Source organism: Syngnathus acus, unplaced genomic scaffold (genome assembly GCF_901709675.1).
Source record: "Syngnathus acus unplaced genomic scaffold, fSynAcu1.2, whole genome shotgun sequence".
In the NCBI taxonomy this organism is placed as follows: Eukaryota; Metazoa; Chordata; class Actinopteri; order Syngnathiformes; family Syngnathidae; genus Syngnathus; species Syngnathus acus.
In genome coordinates, this window is record NW_023590221.1 from 67,979 (window position 1) to 78,780 (window position 10,802).

The following is a 10,802-nucleotide window of genomic DNA, read 5'->3' on the forward strand; positions in this document are numbered from 1 at the left end:
CATCCTCAGAAAGTTTTTTTTATTTTTTTATTGCCAATTATAGGGCTGCATAACGTGACTCCCGGTGGGACGCGAACGCACATCACGTGACACACGAATTCAGCCTTGAAACTGGCATTCGTTAAATGGCGACGGATGCTGAGCGGAGACTACATACGTATATTTTAAAGTCATTTCCCATATTACTCTTTCAAATATCTATTCAGAAACTCTCAACATATAAGGACATACTGATTGAGAGAAAACAGGGGGGGGGGGCTGAGAGTGGACAGGTTTGGTGAACCCCCGACATCTGGTCAAATCAGAGCAGGGGGTGTTTTATGATGTTGGGGGAAACAGAACAACTTGATTGCTTCCTCTGCAGCTGGTTAACCAGTGCAGAGGTCTTAGCACTTTGTTTACGATGTTGTGGGAACAAACAGAATATTTTTTCCCCCTCAGCAACTGGTTAATCAATATAGTCTCCATTCCAACACAATCGTACAATCAAGATAATTTGTCAACCCTAACAATCTTGTGCCAGGAACTGAGCAGGAAAAAGGTTTCTCACCTGTGTGTGTTGTGTTTATTTTTAAGTGACTGTTCTGAGAGATTCTTTGACCACAAACTGAGCAGGAAAAAGGTTTCTCACCTGTGTTTGTTCTTGCATGTGTTTTTAAATGTCGCTTCTGAGAGAATCTTTGGCCACATCTTTTTTGATGAAAAGACACACCTTGTCCTTTTGCTCGTTAGGCATGACTGTTGTCACATTCAAACTTGTACATAAAGGAGAATCAAAATCAGGACTCGACCCTGCTTTCCAAGACCAGCGCTTCAACCAGCTATGAGGTTCGAGAACACTAACTGGTTCTCAAACTTGGCCCAGCTATCTTGCTTTGCTTGCTCGCAAAATAGTAGCATGGTAGTTAAACGTGCCTATTGATTTGTGACACATCCTAATTTCGCAATATTGTACATGAATAGTTTATAGTTTATTAGTAACAGCTGTAGATCAGACCTTGTAGCACAGTAGTTAGGGTACTGGTTTAGTAAACAAGGGGTTATGAGTTCATTTCTCACTGAGCCCTGATAATATGCTTAACAATTGCTGTGCAAGCTGAATTTATAATAGTTGAGGGTGTAATTACACGTATCTTGTCCATGGTACTGGTGACCAGCAGTTGTGTGATGAGTTGTTGTTGTCTTTGGGGACATGAAGGGAAATTTGATAGTTTCTCATGGCACACAAATGTGTCCACACTGGTTGAAATTCACTGGCCTAGAGTCCTGGTTAGACTACATTTTCAAGAGTTTCTTTTGGTTCATCTTCTAAAAGGTTGACACAGTTTAGCCAAGCAAGGCCGCGTAGCTTAGTGATAAGAGCACTAGAATTGTAAATCAGAGGGTGTGAGTTAAATTCACACTCGGGTCTGACAGACAGCTACATCTGCTGACCTTGCTTGTTTGTTTGTTTTTTGTTTGTTTGTTTGTTTGTTTATTTTCACATACAAAAACAATTTAAAATGTACATAGATTAAATAAATGTGATGGAGAATGTCTAAAAAACCCTCCAGGGGCTTGCGAAGTGGCATTCTCCAGATATATGAATACATTCGATCTCTTTGTGTGTCTTGGCATGTGAAGAAATTGACAATAAAGCAGACTTTGACTTTGACTTTGATTTAAGATAAAATTTCAATGGATAGAGAAATATGCATCCTAATACATGTCATACAGATGAAAAAAATATATATAACAGGGATAAGGCATACAACATACAACAATAAGGAAAAATACACCAAAACTATAACTAAAGAGAATAATGAATGGATCCAGGTTCATTTAGCATACCATTTGGAAAGTATTTAGTGTCTAAGAGAAGTGATTTCAGAGCCTTCTTAAATTGGTCCCATAAAAATAGTGGCAGCGAATTGTAAATCTTTGACCCTCTGTAGCCTATGTTAAACTGAGTTTGGGCTGTACGGGCTATTGGTGGTCTGAGGTCATTTGAGCTGCGTGTGGGGTAATTATGGACCTGAGAATTATGTCTAAATAAGTTATGAAAAAATAGGGGAAGGGTTCTCCCCAATGAGCCATGAACAAAGAGACCAATTTGAAGACGATTGACTTGAAAAACAGTGAGGACACCTAGCCGAGTAAAAAGAGGCTGAGATGAATGTTTCGTATGTACACAACATATTACTCTTAGAGCTCAAGTTTGGCCTGGTGAGTACTAGGTCAAGCGATACTACAATAGTAAATATACGGCTCGATCATTGAATAGTATAGCATATGGCTACCTCGGAGCTTATTAGATGAAGGGTTTTACGCACAATACCAATGCTCTTGGCCATTTTTGTGGAAATAGTCATGATATGACATTTCCAGGACAATGATCCATCAATCATAATGCCAAGGAATTGTGTAGAACACACGTTAATTATAGGGATGTTATCAATATATATTGCTGGTGATTTGTTAAATATATGAGATTTGAGACGAAAACATATGAAGTTTGATTTTTTTAATATTAAGTGATCATTTGAATGTGCTTGATATATGTAACTATTGAATGTAACTGTATGCTGATACATATGCTTAATTTGAATGTGCCTCATATTGGTTCAGCAGTTCATTTTTTCGGACATTTTTCTCAGTTGTCATTGTCATCCCAGTGTCAAAGTTCAATGTGGCTTAGAATAATATTGAATGTTTCGTGACTTGGAAGAAATTCAAGAGGTAGTGGCATAGTGGTTCTCTCAACTCATTTCAGTTTCATTTATGGTCTATTCTTCGGTTCAGGTTTTAAACATGACCACGGCCAAGATCTTGAGGTATGGCGTCACAGATGACGAGATGGTGGACGAACTGCAGAAGAGAATTGCAGACGAAACCAGCATCCCTGCAGCCCAGCCGGAGTTGCTGCTGGAGGCCGGCTCAGCCTTGGAGCCTCACGGGCCGGCCACGCAGTGCGCCATCGATTACACCGTAACTCATATTGAATCGTTCTCGCATGAAAAAAATGTCAATGGTACATCATCATCATCATCATCGGTTTAAAGTCCGCTTTCCAGGCGCCGCTGGGTTGGACTGGGTTCTCGATATGGCTTTCTTCCATACTGAGAATATTTTTGGAGCAAAACTTTTTCCAGTCGGATGCCCTTCCTGACACCAACCCAAGGGGAAATTGATTTTCTGGAGGGGTTGACTCCCTTAGCCCATTCCTCTCCCGAGGAGCCCACTGGGCAGTGGTACTATTTAACCCATAGTTGGGGTCTGGTTCGTGGGCACCAGGGCGTGTCCACACACCGGTGGGCCTGCGTGCCGCACGTCTAGGGGCCAAACCTCCTCCGAGTCCCTTGTAGTTTAGCCTGGGTCCGTGTTGTACCCACTTACCATGTGTCGCCGCATGGAGTCACTACATAGGGCTTGCTGTTAAAGAGGCTATGTACTGGCAGCGAGAGACTTACGCACTCGGCTCTCCCGTTCGCATACTGCTAGCCAGCGGTGAGGGTTGACAGTGAGAAGTGACATGCACTGGGCACTCCACCAACACACTAGACGCATCACAACAACCCGACTTGGTCTTATGAAGTCAGACACACCACATCATGTCTCAAATCTCACACTATGTGCAGGAGATAGATGGGCGGCGGACAGACTTCCCTCTCGTTTTCCTGTTTGATCGCTCATCTTGTAGTTCCGAACCACCGTTGACTCCTCGCGTCCTCCCTGAAAACATCCGTTTTCTCCATGAGTCTTCCTCCTCCTTTTATTGGAATTAAAATGTATTTTATTCTTAGTGTGTGCCATAGAATAGTGGAACTCTTTAAACATTCTTAGTATTAGAATTACCAACATAGAAAATAAGGCAGAAATTGTATTACTGAAAAGTATGCTTCATCGCGTGAGCCAATGTAACATTATTCAGTTTGAACATTAAAAAAGGGCTAATGGGAAAATAAAAAAAACATTAATATCAATTATATTGTAAAAATACTGTGTACGAAACACAAATATTGAATTTGTCACCATTTAACTATCAATTTTAAATTAAATTTACAAAATTACTCTTTTTTTCCACACTTTGATTTATTTTAACCCCCTTATTATCATATTATTTTTTGTGTAAAACCTATCAGATATACTACATAAAGCTAGATTTTATGATAGTTATTAATGGTAAAATTATTGTAGTCTTCTTCTTTACCAGAAAAGGATCCAAAGCGCGTTCTGCCTTACAGCCCTCTGAGGAGGACTTGTGGCCAGGTGTGGCACACCATCCGTTCCCTGAAGGAGGAATGGCAGAGACTGAGACTGCAGCAGGGACAGAAAGCAGCCAAGTAGGAAACACGCACGCACACACATGAATGTGTGAACTGTATCCAAAAATGACAATATTTTCCTCCCAGCATGAGCTTGCTGAGACAAAACTTAGCCCTGTCCAAGCAGAAGAATGAGATGGTGTCCATGCACCAGAGACTCATGGCCAAGCTGGACTTCTTCAACACCACCCTTCATATAGACATGGACAAATGCCAGGAGCAGACCGCTACTGGAATTGGTATCATGTTAACTCTGTTTCTTTGAATGGGAACAGATCATTGGATTAATTGAATTTGAATGCAATTTGATGGTGGACCTTACCAGAAATGGACTGAAGTACAATCAGCGGCGAAGATAGTATTAGAAGTTCCGATGGATTTCAAGTCCATCGCCTTATCCACCATGTATTTATTATTATTACATAGTGTGCTTGTGGCTGAGTGGTTAAGGAGATGGACTAGAAATACATTGGGGTCTCACCTCGTAGGTCCGGGTCCTGCCGACAACGATCCAAATTTATTCTCATGGTGTAATATTAAGTTAAAGTTAAAAGTTAAAGTCCCAATGATCGTCACACACACATCTGGGTGTGGTGAAATTCGTCCTCTGCATTTAACCCATCCCCGTGTGATTTTAATCCATCCCCTGGGGGAGAGGGGAGCAGTGAGCAGCAGCGGTGCCGTGCTCGGGAATCATTTGGTGATCTAACCCCCCAATTCTAACCCTTAATGCTGAATGCCAAGCAGGGAGGCAATGGGTCCCATTTTTATAGTCTTTGGTATGACCCGGCCGGGGTTTGAAACCACAACCTTCCAGTCTCAGCTGAGATACTCACCACATTTGTACGGTGTGTACTACACAGTGTGTTGTTGTGGCCGAGTGGTTAAGGCGATGGACTAGAAATCCATTGGGGCCTCCCCTCGCAGGTTCGAGTCCTGCCAACAATGATTTAGAATCTTGTGTTGTATTATGAGATACTCACCACATGCATTTAAACATTGTGTGTCACAGTGTGTTGTTGTGGCCGAGAGGTTTAGGTGATGAACTAGAGATCCATTGGGTCTCCCCTCGCAGGTTTGGTTCCTGCTGACATTTCAGATTTTGAATTAGAATCTTGTTAGCTCCTCGCAATATGCATTTTGACAATGTGAAGACCTCGCCAGTGTGTGTTGTTGTGGCCGACTGGTTAAGGCGATAGACTTGAAATCTGTTGGGGTCTCACCTGGCAGGTTCAGGTCCTGCAGACAATGATCCATAATTTTTATTAGAATCTCGTGGTGTATTATGAGATACTCACCACATCCATTTTAACAGTGGGTATTACAGTTTGTGTTGTTGTGGCCGAGTGGTTAAGGCAATGTACTAGAAACCCATAGGGGGTCTCCCCTCTTAGGTTCAAATCCTGCTGACAACATTTCCATCCATCTTCTTCCGCTTATCCGGGGTCGGGTCGCGGGGGCAGCAGCTTTAGGAGGGACTCCCAGACTTCCCTCTCCCCAGCCACTTCATCCAGCTCATCCCGGGAGATCCCAAGGCGTTCCCAGGCCAGCTGAGAGACATAGTCTCTCCAGCGCGTCCGGGGTCGTCCACGGGGTCTCCTACCGGTGGGACATGCCCGGAACACCTCCCCAGGGAGGCGTCCAGGAGGCATCCTGATGAGATGCCCGAGCCACCTCATCTGGCTCCTCTGAACGTGGAGGAGTAGCGACTCTACTCCGAGTCTCTCCCGGATGACCGAGCTTCTCACCCTATCTCTAAGGGAGAGCCCGGACATCCTGCGGAGAAAACTCATTTCGGCCGCTTGTATCCGGGATCTCGTTCTTTCGGTCACGACCCATAGCTCATGACCATAGGTGAGGGTAGGAGCGGAAATCGACCGGTAAATTGAGAGCTTTGCCTTTTGGCTCAGCTCTCTCTTTACCACGACGGACCGGTACAGAGTCCGCATTACTGCCGACGCTGCACCAATCCGCCTGTCGATCTCGCGCTCCATCCTCCCCTCACTCGTGAACAAGACCCCAAGATACTTAAACTCCTCCACTTGGGGCAGGATCTCATCCCCGATCCGGAGAGGGCATTCCACCCTTTTCCGATCGAGGACCATGGACTCGGATTTGGAGGTGCTGACCCTCATCCCAACCGCTTCACACTCGGCTGCGAACCTCTCCAGTGAGAGCTGGAGATCACGGCCTGAAGAAGCCAACAGCACCACGTCATCTGCAAAAAGAAGAGACGCGATGCTGAGGTTTCCAAACTGGACCTCCTCAATGCCTCGGCTGCGCCTAGAAATTCTGTCCATAAAAATTATTAACAGAATCGGTGACAAAGGGCAGCCTTGGCGTAGTCCAACTCTCACTGGGAACGAATCCGACTTACTGCCGGAAATGCGGACCAAACTCTGGCATCGGTGATACAGGGACCGAACCGCCCTTATCAGTTGGCTCGGTACCCCGTACTCCCGAAGCACCCCCCACAGAACCTCCCAAGGGACACGGTCGAACGCCTTCTCCAAGTCCACAAAACACATGTGGACTGGTTGGGCGAACTCCCATGCACCCTTGAGGATCCTGCTGAGGGTGAAGAGCTGGTCCACTGTTCCACGGCCACGACGAAAGCCACACTGCTCCTCCTGAATACGAGGTTCGACCTCCCGACGGACCCTCCTCTCCAGCACCCCTGAATAGACCTTACCAGAGAGGCTGAGGAGTGTAGTCCCCCTGTAATTGGAACACACCCTCCGGTCCCCCTTCTTAAAGAGGGGAACCACCACCCCAGTCTGCCAATCCAGAGGCACTGTCCCTGATGTCCACGCAATGTTGTAGAGGCGTGTCAGCCATGACAGCCCCACAACATCCAGAGCCCTTAAGAACTCCGGGCGGATCTCATCCACCTCGCCACCGAGGAGTTTTTTAACTACCTCAGTGACTTCGACCCCAGAGATTGGAGAGTCCGCCTCAGAGTCCCCAGGCCCTGCTTCCACAATGGAAGGCGTGTCGGTGGAATTGAGGAGGTCTTCGAAGTATTCTCCCCACCGACACACGACGTCCCGAGTCGAGGTCAGCAGCACGCCATCCCCACTGTAAACAGTGTTGACGTTGCACTGCTTCCCCCTCCTGAGACGCCGGCTGGTACCAGGAGTGGATTTTTTTTGTCACCGCGGGAGGGGGACGTTGCTTCGTTCGGTGTCCGGGGAGGGTGCCTGGTCCCCGGACTCGCCTCTTACGCGCGCCCGCTGTCATTCTCCGGAGGCAAAGTTACACTAAGGGGAGGCTGCCTCCTCCCGCCTGCCGCCCGAGGATGCTGCCTCATCCCCGGACGAGCCTCTTACGCGCGCCCGCTGTCATTCTCCGGAGGCTAAGTTACACTAAGGGGAGGCTGCCTCCGCCCGCCGCCCGTGGATGCTGCCTCATCCCCGGACTCGCCTCTTACGCGCGCCCGCTGTCATTCTCCGGAGGCTAAGTTACACTAAGGGGAGGCTGCCTCCGCCCGCCGCCCGTGGATGCTGCCTCATCCCCGGACTCGCCTCTTACGCGCGCCCGCTGTCATTCTCCGGAGGCTAAGTTACACTAAGGGGAGGCTGCCTCCGCCCGCCGCCCGTGGATGCTGCCTCATCCCCGGACTCGCCTCTTACGCGCGCCCGCTGTCATTCTCCGGAGGCTAAGTTACACTAAGGGGAGGCTGCCTCCGCCCGCCGCCCGTGGATGCTGCCTCATCCCCGGACTCGCCTCTTACGCGCGCCCGCTGTCATTCTCCGGAGGCTAAGTTACACTAAGGGGAGGCTGCCTCAGCCAAGCACACACACCAAATGTCTGAACCTGCGGTTCCTCTCGTACTGAGCAGGATTGCTATTGCGACGACACATTATCAGTAGGGTAAAACTAACCTGTCTCACGACGGTCTAAACCCAGCTCACGTTCCCTATTAGTGGGTGAACAATCCAACGCTTGGTGAATTCTGCTTCACAATGATAGGAAGAGCCGACATCGAAGGATCATTTAAAAAAAAAATTAAAACATTTAAAAATACACCTTCTTCACCTACTATATTTTGCGGTTTGGGGGTGAAGTGGATATATATTCTGAAATTCTCACCGACCTCCGTGGAGGAGAGGCCGGATTTTCGCCATTCGGATCCGACCGGAGAACCGGCGCGGCTCGGACGGAACGTGCGGCAGCCCACGCTCGCACTTAGAAAATATGCTGAAATTCTCACCGACCTCCGTGAAGGGGTACAATGCCAAATTTTAAAGGTAAGGAGAAAATGTGTGTCAGTGGAATTATTATTGAATGTGCCGGACTTAAAGCACTTCCTCGGAAGCAGATATGTTGCCCTGCACCTGCGAAGCGCGCTCCTTACACAAAATGCACCGAAAAGCCAAGCAATGACACGATTCTGGATGGGCTCATACCTCCGGAAACTAAAGCTAATAACCACCGACCAAAGAATTCCTGTGTCTTTTAACCTGCCACCTTCTTATTCCTTAATCAAGAAGTTTTTGAAGAACTTTAAATTAGAGCAAGAAAATAGTGAAATTTTAACAAATCACAGATCTATGATCTCTGTCGTACAGGAGCGGGAAGCGGTGTGTCCAGTGCGCGGGCTTGCATTCGGCGAGCCCACAACAGTTTGGCACAACGTCAACCACCCCGCTCTCTCGAAACAAACTTCGGGACCTGTCATGGATGGTGGCCCATGATGTCCTCCCAGTCAGGTCCATTATGCACTCTCGGGGCATGTGAGCGCTCTCAACGTGCCCCTGATCTGGCTGTGGTGCCCAGGAGTCGGTGTGGCACCTGCTCTGGTAGTGCAGGGCTGCCGTAGACCTGTTGGCGACCTGCAATTCCCAGCAAGGGAAGCGCTGAATGCAGACCTTGTACTCTATGGGGTGAGCCTGTTGAAAATCAAGCAAGAAGACTTTACAAAGCAGTCGCTGACCTTTGCCACCATCAAAGACGCCATGTGGACTTCCAGAAACTTGCTGGTAAGGAAGCACAGACAGATCCCCCCCCCAGCCCGTGGCTGTGCTCCAAATGGCTGCAGCAACTCTCACAGCTGCACATGGCAAGCCTAGGAGACATGGACCTGGTATTGCAGTACCTCCAGGAACGGTGCACCCCCTCTACTGGTCAAATCAATAGTTCATATGTTAGAAAACCATTTCAATCCGTTGGCTTCATTCTTACAGGATTAAGCAGTCAATTATGACTTGATGGGGTCTGATCTAAATGTAAGATGTTAGGATTTGAGGCTTTCCCACCAAACAGTTTGCAAATAGGTTCATTTCTCGAGGCTTCATGTGCACACAAACCCCCCTGCTGGTCAAAAGGAGTGATTTATTCCATTAATGAGAATTACATTGACCTTTATATTATTTTATTATTATATATTATTATTTTGCTTCATGTAGCCTGATCAAAATGAATAAAACTTCTCTCTGTATGTGCATTCACGTGTAACATTGAAGGAGGTGGATATTGTGTTTCAATATGTAAATAAATACCATCATTGTCTATTAAGACACTAAAAGTTGATGGAACACATTTTGTTTTGAGACTGATGTGCTTATGGATGAAGATGGCTTGTACTTGTGATTGTGCTTGTGAACAGTAAAGAGGAGTGCGTGTGCAATTGAGGGGGATGGTTATTGGTTTTGATTCAAAAACAATATTTTTTGCCAAATTACAATAGATTGACATGTGCCCATTCAAATGGGTACCACCAGAAATAAAACTGCATTGATAAACGAGGTCTTAAACGTGATTGTCTGTCTGCACTCAGCATAATTTCTCTTTATGTGAACATGTTCACCTCTGTGTCGGTATGAATTACTTGACAGTATGACTGTTGCACGGAGTATGATATAGGCAGTTATCCGTTGCGATATTGATATTTTAACAGAGAAAGATAGCTCCGCTTTCGCAGAGCATCAAAAAATTTAGATAGATTCTTATGGTTCCTCCCCACGGAAATCTTGAGTAAAAGGCCAAAGATTTATTCGATCTGAAGAGAAATAAGAGTGAGTTGATAATATGGGGAAAAGTTTATGTTTAATGTATCATGATATAGTGAGAGCCCTTCTGGTTGCTAGCAGGTCTTTATTCTCCCGCCATAGAAAGGCTAAGAACATCAAGCCCGGGTGGAATAAATGGGTAGCTGGCCACCATGCAGAGGCCAATGAGGCCCACAAGGCTTGGGTAATAGTTGGTAGGCCCAGACAGGGACCTGTCCTTGAATATAAAAAGAAAATGAATGCCAAGTACAAAGGTAGGTGGAGGTAGCATTATTCAGCACTATTTAACAGTGTGAAAAGCGAGCCCTATCATGTAGGCCTAATTGAAGAGGAAAGTATTTGTTTTAATTGTCATGAGGTGTCTATTGCCATAGGACAACTTTCTGACAGAGAAGCCAGTGGTCTGGATAACATCACAGCAGAGCACATTTGCCAGTGTGCTTCAAGGCTGCCTCCATCATTCCGGTGCCGAAGAAACCTCAAATCA

General features: G+C 46.5%; 2 non-coding genes across 2 annotated transcripts; one reads left to right on the forward strand and one right to left on the reverse strand.

Annotated features, from left to right (window-relative positions):
- The first annotated feature begins 5,170 nt into the window (after positions 1-5,170).
- On the forward strand, positions 5,171-5,252 carry trnas-aga. The gene has a single exon. It is a non-coding gene; the product is annotated as a tRNA-Ser (tRNA).
- Positions 5,253-10,211: 4,959 nt separating this feature from the next.
- Positions 10,212-10,323, reverse strand: LOC119118843. The gene has a single exon (XR_005096991.1). It is a non-coding gene; the product is annotated as a U5 spliceosomal RNA (small nuclear RNA).
- Between the last annotated feature and the right edge of the window lie 479 nt (positions 10,324-10,802).